General features: G+C 37.5%; 1 non-coding gene across 1 annotated transcript; it reads left to right on the plus strand.

The window, feature by feature from the left end:
* The first annotated feature begins 19,369 nt into the window (after window positions 1-19,369).
* Window positions 19,370-19,476, plus strand: LOC141635442 (small nucleolar RNA R71). Its single transcript, XR_012540133.1, has one exon. It is a non-coding gene; the product is annotated as a small nucleolar RNA R71 (small nucleolar RNA).
* The last annotated feature ends 673 nt before the right edge of the window (window positions 19,477-20,149 follow it).

A 20,149-nucleotide genomic window follows, 5' to 3' on the forward strand; every position in this document is an offset into this window, starting at 1 on the left:
CCTAAATTGAACCCATTTTGCATACTATTATAACATTCTATAGCCATTTTATCCGTCAAATGCTTTCCATTTTGCTTTCCTAGTGCATTCTATATGTTTTGTAAGAAAGAAGATAATAAGGCGGAAATTCCCGTCTATCGCGCATATTTGGAAGCTATTTGACGATGTTAGATGGACTAGTATGAAGAGGAAGCGAGAACTAAAGACCAATCCTATAAGAATAAAAAGAAAGTGAAGAAAAAGGATTCTGTCACAAAATCCGAGCGGCCTCACTGGTAAGATGCCCGTCCAGAACTACAATCCGAGCGTCCAAGCAACCAAGACGCTCGGATTCCTCCACTACAATCCGAGCGGATTCACAGAAAGACGCCCGTGCACCCCCTCAAGAATCCGAGCGTCTTCCCTTCCTAGACGGACGGACCGTGACATCTTCAGCCGAGATGCTCATCCCTTAAAAAAGACTAGCATTTCCCTGCTTAAAACTCAAAAATGTAATTACCAATTTAGTCTTAGTTAACCTATTGAAGCTCTACTATATATACCCCACTTGTAAATAATCATAGAGAGTTTTTTTTTAGGAGAGTTTTTAGGAGGTTAAGCCTCTACATTAGAAATTCCTCTTTGATTCAATTAGGAGTAGATTAGAATAGATTGCTCTTTAATCTTTTCACAAAATTACACATTAATCTTTCATTAATTATTGTCCAAGTTTATTATTCAAGTTTGTTACTTTTCGGTAATTGAAGATTATTGGGTTATTATTGGAGGATTGACAACCCTTCATCAATCAATCAAGTTTCTTCTATTATTCTTTGCTTTATTATTTGGAATCATCTCAAGTTTGGTATAATTCTTTTACCCTTTGCTCTTTATTGTTCATTTCCTCATTCTCTTATCATGTTTATACTTGTTGTGATGATTGACACCATTAATGACATGTTTACCATGATAATGAGTGAGTAGTTTCCTTAGCTAGGATTAATGGGTAATTAGGGGAGATAAACATGGGGATTGATCAATTCTTAATCTAATATGTTTTCATAATTAATTTGCTTGCTTGTTGTGATGTCAACTTTATGCACATGTTATGTCTGATGAATTGCTAAGCCTATGAATCCTTGCATTTTTACCATCTCTTATCTACTGAACTTGACTTGTAAGATATAAACCAACTCGAGTCTTGTTAGACCATGCATAGAAGTTGATTAGGAGGACAGTAAGTCGACTTGTAGGTGTTGTACAATCTAATCGATTCGGCTCCGGGACCCAACTCTTCCTAAGAACCGTAAGACATAAACCAACTCGGTTCCTCCACAACATTAATTGCTTACTTATAATTGTAAACATGTTCGTATGATCAAACACCATGAATTCCCTATGACCCCATGATATCCTAGCATTTTTAATCTTTGTTTACATCCTTCTTTTATTGCTTGTTTTACTATATTGCTTTCATTAGTCTAGAACACAACTACAAACCCAAACAAATTGTGACACTAGCATAAATTGAGATAGATAGACTTAGAACCCAAAGCACACCGTCCCATGGATCGACCTCGACTTACCGCTAACTAGTTGTTTGTTGAGTATTATAAATGTGTTTGATTGGATGTGACCCGACGACATCACCTCCACATCACTCCCTCCCCCTAGTAGCTTTTCTTGGCCTACTATATTGAGAGTTATGAACCGCCATTTCTTCGATCTTAGCCCATGTTTGGTTGTCATCAACCTCGGTGAATCTTCCATTAGAACCCATGTTGAGCACATTCCCTGAGTCTTCATATAAGCTATTCCAAAATTGTTGAACAAGGAACCATTCACTTAGTCCTTGAATCTCTCCCAAGCCTCATATAGAGACTCTTCATCTCTATGCTTGAACCAGGTAATTTGGGCTCTCAACAATTTAGTCTTCTCCGGAGGATAGAACATCTTGTAGAAGGCAAGTGCTAACTTCTTCCATGAATCAATTCCAAGGGTAGCCTTGTCTAGGCTCTTTAACCATTGCTCTGCGGCTCCGATCAAAGAAAAACCAAACAAAACCCGTCGAATTTGTTCTTGAGTTACCCCGGTTTGAGACATTGCATCACAATAGTCACAAAAAGTCTCCATGTGTAGATGAGGATTTGTAGATACCCAATATCTGCTGAGACTCCAACAAACACCTGATGATTATCGGACTATAACATGCTTTGGAATTGCGGCGTTTGATCGACAGTTTGTGTACAACTTACGTCGGAAAACTTAAAAAGATTTCGAAAATAAAACATATCAAAACTTTTCAAAAGTACCTGGAGTGTTTAATACACGACGACGGGGTCACAATGACACTTACTAGAGTCAAAACCGACACCGGACAAAAAACCGACTCAAAAATTCAAATCCCGACTCCAACAACGAGTCAAACCGAGTCAATCACCAAAAACAAAACATTCAAAGCCTTTTATACTAAGATTTTCCGGATTCATGAATGGTCAAGTACCAAACATGTGCCTACAAATCCTAGGATAGAACAAATCATGATTGCACTTGTGTGAAAGTGACAGGACAACTCGAAGACCCGCGATGTGGCTCGCGCCTCTTTGAGCAGCCTAGGTGGCCACGTCACTCAAAATTCACACAACCACTCATTTTCCTATAAATACCCCTAAAATGCCCCCATTTAAGAACTTACGTGAGTGTCCGCCCCCTCTTTTCTCCCTTAAAATTCTCGACTCGATTTCTTAAGTCACAATCCGACGCGTATTTGCGACCTACCGATCGTAAATACAAGCCTTACACATTGTTTGGTACCGTCATCGTGCATTAAATCACTTGACCGACCACTTCAACCACTACACCGTCACTAATATTAAAAACACTCTTTTTACTTACCAAAACGGTTTTAAACCGAGTCTTTTCCGACCAAACGAGTTGTTACACTTACGTCGGTTTCTCGTCATAACCAAACATGTAAGTATGAGGGTGTAAAAATCCTTCTTTTATCATGTCTTCATTTGTTTTATGACTATAACATGCTAAAACTTTCATAACACGATCCAAAACATGGGATAAACGAGCCAAAACTTTGTTTTGGCCTGAGGCAGAAGCCCCTTACTATGCACAAAGGCTCGCGCCTCAATGGGGTGCCCAGGTGAGAACTCAACCGTGTTTGTTCTCGTCTTTCCCTTTAATGCATTTTCATATTTGTAATCAGTTTTTACCATTTCAAATATTTTCATACCTTTTTTTATTCTAGTTCATTTGTTTTAACCATAAAACATTTTTCACCCTTGGTTCCTCATACCATAACGGTTAAATCCGTGTTTTGGTGATAATATTTGGTTAATTTCATTTAAAAGGTATTTTAAAGCCTTTTATTTCATTCTGTGAGGTATTTTAGAGTTTTTTATCATTTATTTACATTTTCAAAACACGCATATTAGTCACCAACACAAAGTCATCCTTGGTTCTACATACCATGCCGGATTTTAATCCGGGTACAATGATGAGTATCGACTAATTATATTCAAATGAACTTAAAATCATTAGTTCATAATTATTTTCAAAACTATTCATGTCAAGCTCGCCAAGTCGAACTCGACACCGAATATCATCAAAATCATAATGATTATTCGAGTCTCGTTCCCCAAATCAACAAATGCGGTCTAAATGACCCTTTGAAACCAAATCGGGTCAAATACCCATTTTTCAATACATTTTATAAACGTTTTTCAATGGTCAGAACACGTTATATACGTTGACTGACCCGTATGTGGTTGAAAACACGACGTCTGGCAGGGGATCCGGTTGGCTTCCGGACCCGGTACGACTCGGCGTGTCCCGGTACCTAGTGTGGTGATCGGTATGCCTGGGCGTGTCCCGGTATCGGAGTAGAGATTGAGGGTATATCTGGGCATGTCCTGGTACCGGTATGATGTTGATTTATCCGTGTCTCATTCATATAATCAACTTGTTGCATATTTCCTTATTATGTCATCTCTTGCCTTTGTCATTGAAACTGACGTTTGTATGTCTATGTAAATGTCACCTATTTCCAGGGTGGCCTGTGTTCATCCATATGATATTTTTGATTATATGGGGAGCGGTTGTTTACAGGTTAGCTTTGGTAGTATGCGGGAAGAGGGACGAGACATGATGATCCCGTGTCAGACATGATTGGTTAGATTAGCCTAGGAGTCATGACTTGTAATCTTTCGCTATTCGTTGTAAACCATTAAACATTTTCTTTATAAAATTCGTTCTTGGATTGTATCTCCGATTTCACTACCTTGGGAAACCGAGACGGTAATGCCCCATTTATCTTGGCCGGGTAGTTTGGTTGTTACACTATAGTGCATAAATATGAGTCACATCAAATATCCCCAAACTGAACCTTTGCTCATCCCGAGTAAAGAGATGCCTAAAACTATAACCTTTATTAATAATACTAGCCGATGTGAGATAATGAGCGGGTCTCACTCAGCCCCTTCAACTCACAACAAGACATCCATGAGGTAAGATGCCTTCTTGCAAGGCAAGGTGGGGCTTGCCAAAATGGCGATGAAACCTAACACTTAAGCACCCAAAATCAAGTAAGGGATGCATCTACAAAAAGAATAGCCACTTTCCTCATCTAAGTGGCGGAGATCATCTAGAGGGGAAGCAATCTAAGGGTACACATTCCATTGTAGATATCATTTATCCAAGTTAGTAAGTCTAAAAGGATACAAACAAATCACCTCGAAGTTGTGTCAAACTAGGGTACTTTTGTCCACAATCGCTAAATACTTTCGTCAAGAGAAGACTCCCTATGGTGTTAGAAACACTTTAGAATCGCAGAATTCCCCCTCTTGCCTAGACAAGAAGAAGGGTCGTCCCCTCTCAACCATGAAACAAAGAAAGGATCATCAATTGATAAAAGGGATCAATATATTTTGAGTTTCACAATGGTAGTTTGCTTTTAATTCCCCCCTCCCCCCCCCCCCCCAATTTCTTGTAGCATTTATCTTTTGAGAAGATTTCTTTGCCATTTTTGATGTTTGGCAATTTGATACTTGGCAATTCTATTCGATTTTGCACTGTTTTTGAACATTTTCAAAGTAACCCCATTTTGTAGCAAGGGTTCTTTTATTGAAGCATAGGAGTCTATTTTTGCTCCTCTTTTCATTTATCCAATTTTTGCAAACTTTTTTACTTTCACTTTGGTACTTGAACTCAAATTGGAGATTATTGTGCCCATTCCGTTTTGTTGGAAAAACATGACAATAGAAATAAAAGAACGGTTGCATGGCTTCAAAGGTCACCTTGAAATAAACGACAGCCAAGGAGTTATCACACCACAGGGTACTCTTGACTAGGCCTTAGTCCATGTGTCAAAAGATACTAGTATGACACATTCTAGAGGTCTTGAGGTTATTCTAGCAAACAAAGTCTGAAGGAGAAAAATTATCTACAAGGGCCTAAATACACTTGTCAAACTTCCCAACTAAACATTTTCACAAAATATTTCCTAATATACAACTACATGCCATGATGCAACTAGTATATATACAACCTAATGCATATGCTACTATCACTAATATGCCATATAATCTAAATGCAACTCCTATGATCACATTGGTTCATACCGCATCAAACAAAAAGAAGCCACATTGTCATTAACATATAAGAGGAAAAAAGAGATTTGTAAAGATCATACCATGCGGTCTTCATATTCCCCATCCATCTAATGTGGCGTAGTCAGTCTCAAGTGATAAGACTGAACATAAACAAACAAATATATACAATATATACATTTCTATACTACAAAAGGGAAGAACATGTTTTTGGATTTTTAAAATTATTGAAATTTTTTTCATTTTTTGAATTTTTGAGTTAGATAGTGTTAGAATTCCCTATCCCGACACTTAGAATGGACATTGTCCCCAATGGACAAAACAATAGGGAATTGTGCAAATGCAATGAAATGATGCATGATTCTATACTAAATGCAAATTATATGTGAAATATTTACATGTGATAAATATAAACAAGTGATACAAACTAAGCTAAACTATATGATGTATCCTTTCTATTGTTCGGAGAGCTAATTTAGATTAACTCGCAATCACTAGTAGAAAAACCCCCTATAGTGGCGGTCATAAATGACCTTTTTGTGGCGGTTTTTACAGATTTTGGGTGCAACGTATATCACGGGGTTATTTAGACTTTGCGGCGGTTGTACAACCGCCACTATAACTTACCTACAATGGCGGTTTTTAAACAAAACCGCCATTATAGGCTTATATAAAACGACGGTTGTTAGACAAAAACCGACATTGTAACTCATCTAATGTGGCAGTTATTGTTTGAAAACCGCCACAATAGGTATTTTAATAATAAATTTATACCACAACCCGCCACTACATGTTTTCTATAACGCCAGTTGTTGTTAAAGAACCGCCACTAAAAGTAGTTATCACGTCGGTTGTTAGTAAAGAACCGCCACTAAAGATGAACTAATAGTGGCGTTTCATACTTAAGAACCGCCACAGATAGATTTTTTAAAAAAAAAAAATTATTTTCTACCAAAATTTCCGGTAGCAATATCTATAGATTTGACAAGCTAAATTGCGAAATAAACAAACAATGCATACAAAAGAATGTCAACCAATGAATTTGCATATCATCGACATAAAAATAATGCCTATGTTCTAAAATTATACATAGTGTATAAATAATCACTTACACATCTTTAGTTAATATAAACTAATTAACATTTCATGTTCTCTAAACATTTAATATCCCACACGTCTTTAACATCTTTCATCTAGTCAAGTTGAATCTGCAATAATACATTTAGAAAACGAATAGTTAGAAAAACAGGTTGCGGCAAAACACGTAGTGCAGCTTATTATCTCCATTTAGTGTACTAGTGTATTAAGACTTAAGAGAGTTACTTCCTTAATTAATACTAGTACAAGTATACTAGTGTGTTGCTTAGCTTCGAGTAGTGTAGCTTATTATTTCCATTTAGTAAATGTTCAAGTAGATACATTATTTTATATCAAGACAACAATATTTGACATTATCTTACACTATATCAGCAGAAATTTAAACAAGTTAAAGAATGAAGGAATTTACACACGAATGAACTACATCCTTGCTTGATAATTATCGCATAAGGGACAAAAGGAGGATCACTTTTTCGCAACACATGGAAGTAGTCAACCTGCACACAAAATGCGAAGGAATGTAAGGTTAACTGATCATTATAAAGTAATTTTAAACATGATTTAATATGAGACTCTTAATTAAAGATTAAAAAGAAAAAAAAAGCTACATTCATTTTCAGTATGGCCAGTGAGGACTTCAATGGCAAAAATGTAGAAATTTGTGTCATTCAATGGTGATTTGATTGGTGCTCCAAATCAGTTTCTATAAAAATCAAAAATCCATTAGTATACTTCATCAAATCTCATGAATATCTGAGTATCCAACTCCGCATTGACTTATAGCCCTCAAAGGCAACCACTTGTTGAATGGAATCCTAACTTAATATTTCATGAATATCTGAATATTTACTTGGAGCTAGCCAAGTTGTGTAATAACGAGGCTTTACTGTTTGTGAACAAGGGCTCATTCGTGGAAGGGTCCATTCTTCTCTTCTGCTGCTCTAATCCAATTCCTCTTACAAAGGACGAGTACGCACTCACCTAAACATGGAAAGCCATAACCGATATAAATGTATAATCCGTGAATTGTTCAAATATTGAAAAACAAAAGTATATATTAATATAAGATGAGCACATGGCATGATCTTAAAAGTTACCAATGGTAGTTTGTGCGCTAGCTTTGAATGGGGACGCAATATACCACGAGGATCAACCACTAAATCGAGATGTGTCGGATCAACTTTACCCATTGCTAGCAGTGAGTGAGGAGCACTACAACAAATTTCATTGATGTCATTGCAATAGAAGAAACATTAAATTTTACAGCAGAACATTCTGAAGACATTACCAAGATAACAAAGGAATATCGGCACAGGCAGCGATCTTCTCCAACCCTTTTAATAAAGTATGAACCTAAAGACAGCAAGGAAAATGTATTTTTACAATGAATCTTCAGAGCAGTACGGGCCAGAGACCCAATAAACCAAGCATTTGTTTGCCACACCTGCCATGGTTTGACGTCTTTTAAATCTTGCTGAACATTAACATGAGTATTTGCATGGTCATAACAAAGAAAAGCAACAATCAATAGTTTGGAAAGAGTGAGTACGACAATCCTTACCTCGTCATATAGGGGAGCCTTTGTGACATACAATAAGGGTTGGCATAAATCCACGGGGTGCATGAACCAAGCCGCGGGATTTATTTGCGTATTCACAACTACACCCTTTGGCTTTTCAATGCATTGAAATTGTTTAAAGCAAGTGTGACAGTATGTGTGTATCCTACCAACACCTTGCACCCATAACCTTTCCACTTATATTTTCATTCAAGATGCTAAAACTAACACTCGTATGTTGCTTACTCCTACTATTTAACGCTAAAATTTAATTACTAAATTTTTTAATCTAATTAACTTAATCGTAACTTATTTTTTTAACTCAAATTATAAAATAAAGCGGTCATACATCGTGAGACGAACATTATCTTAAAAAAAATCATTCATTTATTTCTATTAATAAAGGAGTTATTTATATATAAATTGACCGTCTTATATGGTTAGAGACCGTTAAATGTTGTTAGTCATTGTCTTACTCACACAGACCATGAGACCATCACAATAATAAACTAGTTTTTCCACGAAATTCCAATTACAAATGACTAGGGTAACTCCCTAATACATGAGCTAATTACCCTAGCTCGAAACAATATGCACTCCATCGTAGTCTTCCAAAAATGAAGCCAACAAAATAAATGGACCAAAAAGTAGTGACAAAATGTAACTGAGACGGAGTATAGTCACACTACCTCCCAATATTAGGGCTGAGTAAAAAAATCCGATTATTCGAATCGATTCAGAATCCGGTCCGAATACGATCTAATTTTTTGAATATTCGATCTAAAAGTTAAGTTTGAATCGGATATTCGATCCGAAACTTGATGCAACAGGAAATTAGGGGAAGGTAAAGTGGAAGTTTATTTGCAGACTTATGGTAGGAAATTGGTAAAGTAGGAGTGGTGTATTGTTTTTTTAAAGTCGTATACTCTCAGCCTGGGAAAGTGGGTAAGGGCAAATTTGATAAGCGCCAATTAAATCCAATGTCTTGGTTGATACACTCTGTTTCTTTATGTGCACCCTACAATAATGTTGTTGTCAAATTATGGTCCCGGCACTAAATCTAACGCGCTTCTCAACAACGAGCCATGTTTTTCGCATGGAAAACTGCACTGCACTAGTGCACTAGCATTGTATAGAACACTTAGGTGGATCTACTTCTACTACAACAAGCCACAAATCATCATTTTACATTACATTAAACCAACATCTGTTAAGAAAAGATAAGACAACTTACTCAAGACCGGGTAATTCTATAATTTGAGCCCTTCATTATTAAGAAGAGGTAGCTACAATCAAGGGCACTTCATGTGTATATTATTAAGTAAAAGAGCATAAATCCTTATCGACTACAGTTAAGTATCTTCTGACATAGAGCATAAGTCCTCCACATTACTATATTACACTGCAATAGGGACGGTCAGAAAGGGAAGGAGTGTCGAAAATAGATTTGAAATTCTAAGACCATCTCTACTGTAAATGTTGGACTAATAGTTGAGCATATTAGCATACTACCCCCAAGACTCCCAAGAGGACTACAATGTACAAATTGGGTCACGACTCACGAGTTGCCCAATCATCAAAGAAACCAAGTTAATTAACTTTGCACCTTTAGTCCACTGTCATATACTCACATGGCCACCACGGTCATTTATCAAGAAAAGAACAATATCCCAATATCAATCGGAATTGATCAGAATCATTGATAGACCACATAATAAATCTACGCACCAGTCCAATTCGATTATGCACAAAAGTATATAGCACACCCTTTACAGAAACAAATCCAAATACTACATAGTTTATAGATTTTCTTTGTCATGTCTCATAATTGAACAGCATTAACATTAATAAATAATTGAAACAACAATATTCAATTAAAAGACAAAAGAGCATAAAATCAACTTTATCCCAAATTTACAAAAATAAAAACCCTAGACCGGGAATTGTACCTAGAGGCCCTGAATCGATGAGGGAGAAACTGGCGGCGTATTATGGCGAGTTGAGAGTTGTACGTGCGAGATCTGGCGAATAATGAATTGTACAGGCGACGAGTAATTAGTCCATCGAGGGAGAGCATTGAAGTGCCATGGGAGGATTGTCGAGGGCGGCGTGAGAAGGAAATGGAGGGTTGTCGAGGGCGGCGTGAGGAAGGGATGATTTTGGTTGCCGGATTGAATTGTGAGGGTATTGAGAGTTTTTTGCAGTAAATTGTTGTTGGAGTTTTGTTTTTAGTTTTTCTTTTAAAGTCGGTTTTAATTAAAAACCGACACAAAAACATATCATGGCGGTTTTTTAGCCCGAAAAATTATCACTTTGTATTAGCTTTTAGAATCATTGTTAACGTCAGTTGTAAATAGAACCGCCACAATTGACCTATGGTGGCGTTTCCTATTTGGAACCGCCATAAAAAACTTACGTTATCACGTCGGTTATTACTTAAACCGCCACTATAGACCTCTTATCTACATAAAAATTTTATTCCCGCCAATTTATTGGGCTTTTCGCGTCATTTCTAATAGAACCGCCACGATAACTGCGTCGTGATAGGGGTTTTTTCTACTAGTGAATCCCTATGAGGGAACTTCCCCAAACCAGACAAAACACTATTTCTAGTGCAAAAATAAAGGAAGTTCATTCACAAGGCATGAAATGCAATGCATGAATGAAATTTGTCATTTTGGATTCTTTGTAGTGGGAGCAAAAAGATAGACACCTCAATGTTACCGACATGGGATTCCTTTGAGTGGTGCTAGGACTCCAAACTCAAAACTACCAAGAGTCCAAAGTGACTCTCTAAATGATGTAAGTTAAAAAGTTTACAAGTTATAGAAACATGAGACAAAAACAAAGAAAAAGGAGGGGCAGGGGACTCACAATGGAATAGGTCAATACTAGCATAAGAAATCAACCCCGCATTTGTGATGTCCTCCTTCATGCTTTGTCAACCATCAATTGTCACTCATCGCGACATCATAATCATCATCTACCTCCTTGGAACCGGAGGTTTCACCATAATCTTCTTCACTAGAACTAGAACTTTGCTCTTCATCATATTTATCATGGCAAGACCCACTACCTTCCCCGCTCTCATCATCAACATCCTCCTCTCTTCTTGTTTCCCGATCATCCCTTTCTTCATCTTTAGAAGCATTAGGAAAGAACACTTTCATATCCACCCAATTTGGCAAAGAACTCGAAGGATCAAGGAGTCCTTGCCTAGAAAGATGGTAAAGGGGTGGATATTGGGCGTAGTAGGCATTCACCCGATCATTGTATGCTTCCTTATGCATATGTTGCATTAATTGTGTCAAATAGTCAATGGCCGCCACAACATTAGTACTACTCGGTGTGAACTCGTGGTAGGCAAAGGGATATGGTGGTGTAACAATGGAGGAGGAGGGCTCTTCACTTGTACTTTGTTGTTGCTTGATGATGCGCTCGGCATTTTCGAAAACCGGAATAAGGTAGTTGGTTCGGTGGGTGGAGATGCGACAAATCTTGGCTGTAAAGACAATGGAATTGGCATCCTTGATGAGCCACTCGTACTTTTGGTCTAGGTTTTCATGCTTGACCCATAGAAATTTGTGGATCAAATTGCTCATATCAAGAAGGTTGCTTCCTTTAACCGATTTGTAAGTATTGTCTTTGTTGAAATCCGGGTTAAAGTGCTTTGCCAATCTTGTCACCAAGCCTCCATTAACAATGAAAGCCACGCCATATTTCCCATTATCAATGTGAAACCATCTCTTGATGAGTAATTGAAGAATATTGTACTCACTTTTGGACTTCTCACCAACATTCAAAAAGGACTCAAGGTGGACAAAGTCTAATTCGGTCAAGTGATTGGCTTCTTTTCTAGCAATCAATGTGTTAGACATGAACTTGTGCCAATACCTAATACCCGGATGATGAATGTACAAGGCATACTCCCAGGAAGTAGTGAACTCATGACCGGTGATGGCTTGCCAAAGGGGTTTGGTAATTGGCATCAAACTCCAAAGTCTTCTTGATGAATCGGTTATCGTTCTTAAGCCCAAACACTTTACCGAAATCACTTTTATGCATTGTTCTACTTTTGTTTTCGAGGCGGAATTCGACATAATATCGAGTATCAATTCTATACTCCCTCAAGGAACTAATGAATTCCAATGTCAAAGAGGGGTATGTTAACTCATTCATTTGAAAAAGGGTGGATAACCCCATAGACTCGAAGAATGCCATTGTTTGCTCAAGGACACCCAATTTACCTAAAGCATCTTGACATAAAAATTTAGTAGCTAAAATCTTTTTTTCTAGGGATTCGAATGCCAGCCTATGCTTATCGGAAATGAAACTTACCTCCGGATAATTTTTCAATTGTTCCACCTCCGGGATAGAAGTAGTAGCTTCTTCAATAGCATTGACGGTTTCCGGAGCTTGCTCCCTTTGTTGAGCAAGGACCAATGCCTTTGATGCAAGAGCTTGTTGTCTCTTGGATAAAGTTGGTGTTTTTGTTGCCTTATTGCCTCTTTATTCCTTGCCATGGCTATTCTCCTTTCAAATTAGTATCAACAAACCAAATTTATGCTTGAATGCTCCTTTCTTCCTCTAATTTCAATTGAATGCTCAATCAATTTGGGAATTTCAGATTTTCACCTAACCCTAGAAAATTTGATTGATTTTGTGAAGAAATTGATGTTTGAATGGTCTTACAGTTGATAAAGGAGTGATTTGTTTTTGATTTGGGCATGTTTGGATTTGATTGTGGTGAATTTGGATGAGAAATTGGTGTTTTTGGATCAGGGGATTGAAGGTTGAAGTGAGGGAAATTATTGTGTTTGTGTTTGAAGAAAGGAAATGAAATGAAGGATGAAGGGTGAGTCCCAAGTGTTTGTTCATGTAGCAGGTAGGGATGGGCGTCCTGGGGGGGGGGGGGGGGACTCGGGTGGATTTTCATACAGTTAAAATTTAGGATTTTGCTTAGCTCTAGGGACGGGCGTTCTGGAGTTGGGACGGGCGGATTTTTGCAAGGACGCTCATCTCAAGCATGGGACGGGCAGATTTTTGTCAAGTGCAAATTTGACAATTGAAAGCACTTTCAAGATCCACATCCTGAGTTGAGGTCGAACGACCTAACCTAAGGGACGCTCGAGCTGATGTCGGCTCGGGCAGATTTCTCTCCAGTTCAAATTTTCACTCTTGCCTCTTCACCAAGTCCCCACGAGCTTAGGACTGCCCGTGGGGATCTTCTTCCCGCATGATTTCTTCTACTTTCCTTTGTAATTTCGTCTTAGGTAGCATTTCAAAGTCTTTGTTAGCCTAGGCATACGCTTCCCCACACTTGATCATCAAACACTGCACATTCAACAAACATTAAAATCCCTCCCTCACTTGCTCTCTTGTCACACAAGTTAATCAACAAAGCATAGTGCATTGCAAAAATTGAATAACGTACAAGTTAAAAGAAATGCAAGTTAAAGAGTTAGAATATTTACTAGTGGTGATTTAGGGTTAGATTGTTTACAAGTAGTGGTTTAGGGTTAGAATATTTATAAGTGGTGACGCTTTTTCAGGCATTTTTCGACGCTTTAAAGCGTCAGTTTTTTTTATCGACGCTTTATAAAAGCGTCAAATTTTGGGCCGTCGTTATTTTTTGACGCTTTTTTTAGTCAATAATTATGACGCTTTTTAGCGTTTTCATGGACTATTGACGCTTTTAATTGTCAACAAATTGGACGCTTTTAAGCGTCTTCAGTGATTACTCACAGTTTTTATTGTCAACAAATGTGACGCTTTTAAACGTCTTCATGGACTATTGACGCTTTTAGGCGTCTTTGGTGGCTATTGAAGTTTTTTTTTGTCAACAAATTTGACGCTTTTAAACGTCTTCATGGACTATTGACGCTTTTAAGCGTCTTCAGCGACTATTGATGGTTTTATGTGTCACTCGATGAGACGGAAATAGGTGTCAACTATTTATATATTGACACTTCTTCTTGTCACAGTATAATTTCGGCTTTTTGATTCTGATAAAATCGTACGTAGAGATTAATTAAATATACCTATAAATAATATAGTACTACTAGCTATCATTACTAAATCATAAAAAAAAAACATAATGCAATATATATAACTAATAACAAACCCACGTACTTTTATAAATAATCATATGTTTGATACATATACCGTCTACGTCACAAATACTATAGCTAGCTAGCATTGACAATTTAACTAATATAAACTAGTACGTACTTTATAGTACGATAAAATCAAAATTATCAAAATGGATCCGGAAGATAGTAAAACCCAACATAAAGTTGTCCAAAAAATCCTTAAAAAATGCTACGTAACTAGCTAGCCAAGGACACTGAGTAGTTTGAATGTGGTAGGGGCTTCAATCATGTAGGCGCAATGTCCAAGAGACTTCAATCAACATATGAAGGCGCATCTTCAATTAACATTTGAAGGCGCATCATCACCATCTGATGAATCTGAAACCTATAACGGGCAAAGAAAATATAATTTATATGAATATATTTGATTAGTACATATACACTTCACAAAAATGTTTCAAAATTGTGCTGAATACAATTACTCGTCGAAAGATAAGAAGAGATAAAATTAGTGAGAGGATGAGACTACTAAACAATATTCAGATTCAGCTCAGTAAAGCACAAAAACAATCACAATTTCGGAAAATTATAGCGCAAGAAAAACTTGATTACAGGACAATTAACTAAATATAGAACTCCCAATAATAGAAATAAGTTAGAGTGGCAGCCAATTACAACACAAACATGCACCCACCAGGCACAAGCAAACCGCGGAACTCAATGGAGAAGAAACATGACCTACTCGCAGCAATTATTTGGGTCGGGAATGAGTAGCGAGGAGGGTGAATTCCACATATTAAGCGGCATTCACACTAAAAGGCTAAATGTGCATAGTGGAAATTAACATGATGAAACTTTCCATTCTGATCCAAATTTAAATAAACTAATAACTCCGGCATTCTGCCCTAAGTCACTGATTAAGTGGAAAAGCACCTTCTAAATTGCATTCTAACCAAGCTACCAACAAAAGAAGCAAAATTACACATGAATGCACATTCAATGAGGGTTTCACCAAGCCCAATTCACATTCCCGGTCAACGTTAGAAATAAAATTAAAGAGTTAGCTGTGTCATCGGCAGTGACGAACACAAGGCACTAAACTTATTTTATAACAGCATTCTTTCCAATTCAAGCAACTTAACTACTTCACTCAAAAGAAAACTATGAAAGAACGTAGTAGCATTGCCTTCAAGATCCATTCTTTATCATAATCATAATCAAAATTCATAGGCAATTCAAAAATAAACATCACAGAGTAGAAATTGTACAGACTATCCTTGAATTTCAATCTCCTATCAAAAATACGTCAATGCCACGGCAAATTTCTACTCCAAAACCAGTCGATTAAGTTAAACAGCAAAAACTAAACGGTATTTGAAGTGATCGTCTCGCACTTAATGCTGGGCAGCTAGGCAAAGTTGACAAATTGGATATGAATTATAAGCATCCAATATATTGCATTGTACGCCCATTAAAGATTGTTTTAAAAAACAAAAAAAGTAATAAGTAATCACCAATTTATCATGATAAGAAATGTTCAAACTGATTCACAAATCGCTGTGAGTTTTGTGAATTCAATAACCTAAGCTAGTAAGCAACCTTACCCTTCAAGTACATCCATTCGAAAACATATTTGGAAGTTTTTATGAACAAAAATGAGCTGGAAAATTGACTAAGAATGAAACACTACATTAAGGCACGCGGAAAACACACACACACACACACACACACACACACACACACACACACACACACACACACACGATAATAAAGCTAGTAAGAAACTGTAGCTTGCAATAATAAGAATGAAACACTACATTATGTTAGATTGATCAAAGCAAGAATATAACTTCGAACACATTAGAAAATGATGAAGCGGGGAGCTAGAACTTACTAAATTAAATAGCAGGTCTCCATGCGTTTAGAAATCCACATATTAAGCGGGGAGCTATTTGGGTCGGGAATGAGTAGCGAATAGGGTGAATTCAACATATTAAGCGGCATTCACATAAATAAACAAAGCAAGGCTCTCGGCCATGGCAAAAAAAAAATATAAGAGGTAAAAAAATTAAGCATACATGTGTACTGCCCATGTTTATGTTCAAGACTGATTTTGCCATGTCTATAACTTCAGTCACAGCTTTTCCAGTACTAAAGAGGTCTAGTATTTGAGCAAACTGTGTCGTCATTTTTTTCAATAGTCCATTACTCTCATCGCACTTGGTTTTTAGCTCTTTATTTTCCTTGGTCACATCAGCCACAGCCTTCTTCATATTTTCTAAGGCTAGACTACGTACAACCAAATCCCTCTTTTCTTAAGATACTATGTACTCCAAACACATCACTTTGCTTTACACCATATCCATCACCAACCGGACGTGTAGGGGTATCCTTGCTATACATTTCTTTGTTATAGGCTTCATTCTATAGTTGTACATGAGATTTGGAATTAGATGGGTGCAGGCCAGTTTCCATATCAATACTTGCATCTACATCAATCTACAAAAAATAAAATAAAATATAGATCTTAATAAGTATATTAAGATAATTTCAATCTCAACAATTTTATTATATGAACAGCTTTAAACTTTGAATAAGTAGTAGTGTACTCTATAAGAAAAGGAGAAGAATGAGGCAAAATATGAGCAAAACATGTACTAGGAACAGAAAAAGATGATGATGCAGCAGATTCGTCATTAATTAAGAAAATCATGCCCACATTTACTAAGCAGCACCCAAAATCAGGTGTGTGAAATTAAGTGCAACCCCATTTAATTAATCATAAACTAACACTTTAACTTACTAAATTTCACGAAATATTCAGACACAAATTAATAAACTAAATTCACAGACACAACCATTAATGCTTTTCAGCACTTTCACACAACACAATCTGAGTCAAATTTAAATCATTATTCGTTTAAAAAAGAAAGATAGAAATCGGATGAGAGATTTGTTTTGATACATAATAATTAAAATTTGTTTTCCGGAGAATGATGAATACATTATACATAAAAAATAAAATCTAACGTTGTTGATGTTGCTCAACGCCTTGAAGAAGTAGTCAAATGCTTTTTTATTGTCATGATAGAGATCTTGCATAGACCTTGGCACATTGTTGTCTTCATTCATGTAGTAGTCCGAGTCAAAGAGGTGACAAGGGTCTACATAGCCTTGGCCTAAAGTCGTAGCATTCCCAATGTATAAGTTAATAAGCCCTTCAAACTCGTAATCCCAAAGACCACATACTTCTCTTGCTTCTTTCCCTATGTTGGGTGGATCATGAATTGACAAGAGCAACTCTCCTCCCTTGTTGTCACGGCCAATAAGGCCTCCATCTATACTTGTCATGGGTGAGCTGTGAAAGCTCTCATTCTTGCGGTGAAAAGTTTCATGCTCTCCGAATAGAGCCATTTAAACATCAATATCTTTCTTCCAATTGGGCGGTGTGTAGGAATGGTCTTCCTTGAATGATTGGAATGTTGGAATCTTCTTCCATATCAACAATGACAAAGTCCACCGGTATGAAAAACTTTCCAACTCTCATGGGCACATCTTCCCATAACCCTAGTGGTTTCTTTGTTGTCCGGTCTGCCATTTGTAAGGTCATGTTGGTACACTTGAACTCTCCTACCCCTAGTCTTTCACATACCGAATATGGCATGACACTCGCACTTGCACTTAGATCACATAGTGCCTTGTTGATTGTGGTATCACCAATGGTACATGGAATGGAGAAGCTTCCCGGATTTTTGAGCTTAGGTGGGGAATTCCCTTGAAGAATTGCACTACTTACCTTTGTAAAGGCAATGGTTTCCAACTTCCTTATGGACTTCTTCTTAGTAAGGATATCTTTCATGTATTTTGCATAGGCCGGAACATGGTTGATTAGCTCCGTGAATGGTATAGAAACCTCTAAGTTCTTCACAATATCCATGAACTTTCCAAGTTGCTCATCAAGCTTGGGCTTGGCTTGGCGACTTGGGAATCGAAGTCTAATCACAATAGGCTCTTTCTCAACTTCTTTGGCCTTCTCTTCATTTCTCTTCTTTGATGAGTCATTGGTAGTTATTTCAACAACCTTAGGATTTCTCCTCAATGGTTCAATCACATCACTTTGCTTGACATTCTCCTCAACAATATTCTCTCCATTTGGCATCGTTGGTCCCTCATATCTTGTACCACTCCTGAAGTGGACGGCATTGATGGTCTCATGTCTAGTAGGAGGATTACCTTGGGGAGGTAATTGTCCTTTTTGTCTTTGGAAACTAGAAGAGGCCAACTGAGACAATTGAGTCTCCAACATTTTGGTGTGAGCAAGGATATTGTTGATGGTATTGTCTTTGGCTTGGCTATCCCTTTGCATTTGAGCAAAGAAATCTTGTTAGCTCTTTTGCATTTGGAGGACCGCTTTTTGAACATCAAAAGCTTGGTCATTGGATTGATTGTAGTATGGTCTTTGAGTAGGATTTCTCATTGGAGATGGTGTGTATGTGGGTTGAGGATTTTGGACATTTTGGCTCTTGTATGAGAGGTTTGGGTGGAATTTGGTATTTTTCTTATAATAGTTGATATAAGGGGTGCCATTATTGTATGCTTGAAAGGTATTCAGTTCCTCATTTATTCCCCCACATTCGTGTTGATCATGTCCCAAGGTTCCACAATTCTCACACACTCCATTTGGGATTGAAGATGTTGCCACCATAGCATTGACATGTTGTTTGGGTTATTGAGAAGCTTCATCCAGCTTGGCCATGGCTTTCTCGAATTTTATGTTTTTGGTGTCAATATGGGCACTTAGTTGGGCACTCAATTGTGTGACAGAGTCAACTTCATGTGTCCCTCCCCTAGTAGCTTTTCTTGGCCTACTATATTGAGAGTTATGAACCGCCATTTGTTCGATCTTAGCCCATGTTTGGTTGTCATCAACCTCGATGAATCTTCTATTAGAACCCATGTTGAGCATATTCCTTGAGTCTTCATATAAGTCATTCCAAAATTGTTGAACAAGGAACCATTCACTTAGTCCATGATGAGGACAAGAGCGACATGTATCCTTGAATCTCTCCCAAGCCTCATATAAAGACTCTTTAACTCTCTGCTTGAACCCGGTGATTTGGGCTCTCAACATGTTAGTCTTCTCCGGAGGATATAACTTCTTGTAGAAGGCAAGTGCTAACTTCTTCCATGAATAAATTCCAAGGGTAGCCTTGTCGAGGTTCTTTAACCATTGCTTTGCGGCTCCGATCAAGGAAAAAGGAAACAAAACCCATCGAATTTGGTCTTGAGCTACCCCGGTTTGAGAAATTGCATCACAATAGTCACAAAAAGTCTCCATGTATAGATGAGGATCTTCACTAGGCATCCCCCCAAATTGACTCCTCTCAACTAATTGTATGAATGCGGATTTGGCAATGAAATTACCGGTTAAGTGAGGTGGTTTTGGACTACCATTTGGTAGGTTCTCCTCGGTTGGTACGGAATAAGATGAAAATTTAGGCATTGTAGGTTGATTTTGTGGTTGGTTTTGAATTGGGTTCTCCTCTCCTTCTCTTGCAAAAGGATTGGTAAACTCAACACAATCAGATTGGACAACACCAATGTCCACTAGTTCTCCAATACCCAAACTTGTTGAAGCCCCTCTAACGGTTCTTCTAATGTTGGTCAAGGTTCTTTCAATCTCGGGATCAATAGGCAAAGGTCTACCTCGTGATCTCCTAGACATGCAAAAAGCAAACAACTAGAAAACAATTAAAACTACCTTGAGGAGTTTGACTTTCCCAAGGTTAGGAAAGACACAACTA

Source organism: Silene latifolia, chromosome Y, assembly GCF_048544455.1.
Source record: "Silene latifolia isolate original U9 population chromosome Y, ASM4854445v1, whole genome shotgun sequence".
Classification (NCBI taxonomy): Eukaryota; Viridiplantae; Streptophyta; class Magnoliopsida; order Caryophyllales; family Caryophyllaceae; genus Silene; species Silene latifolia.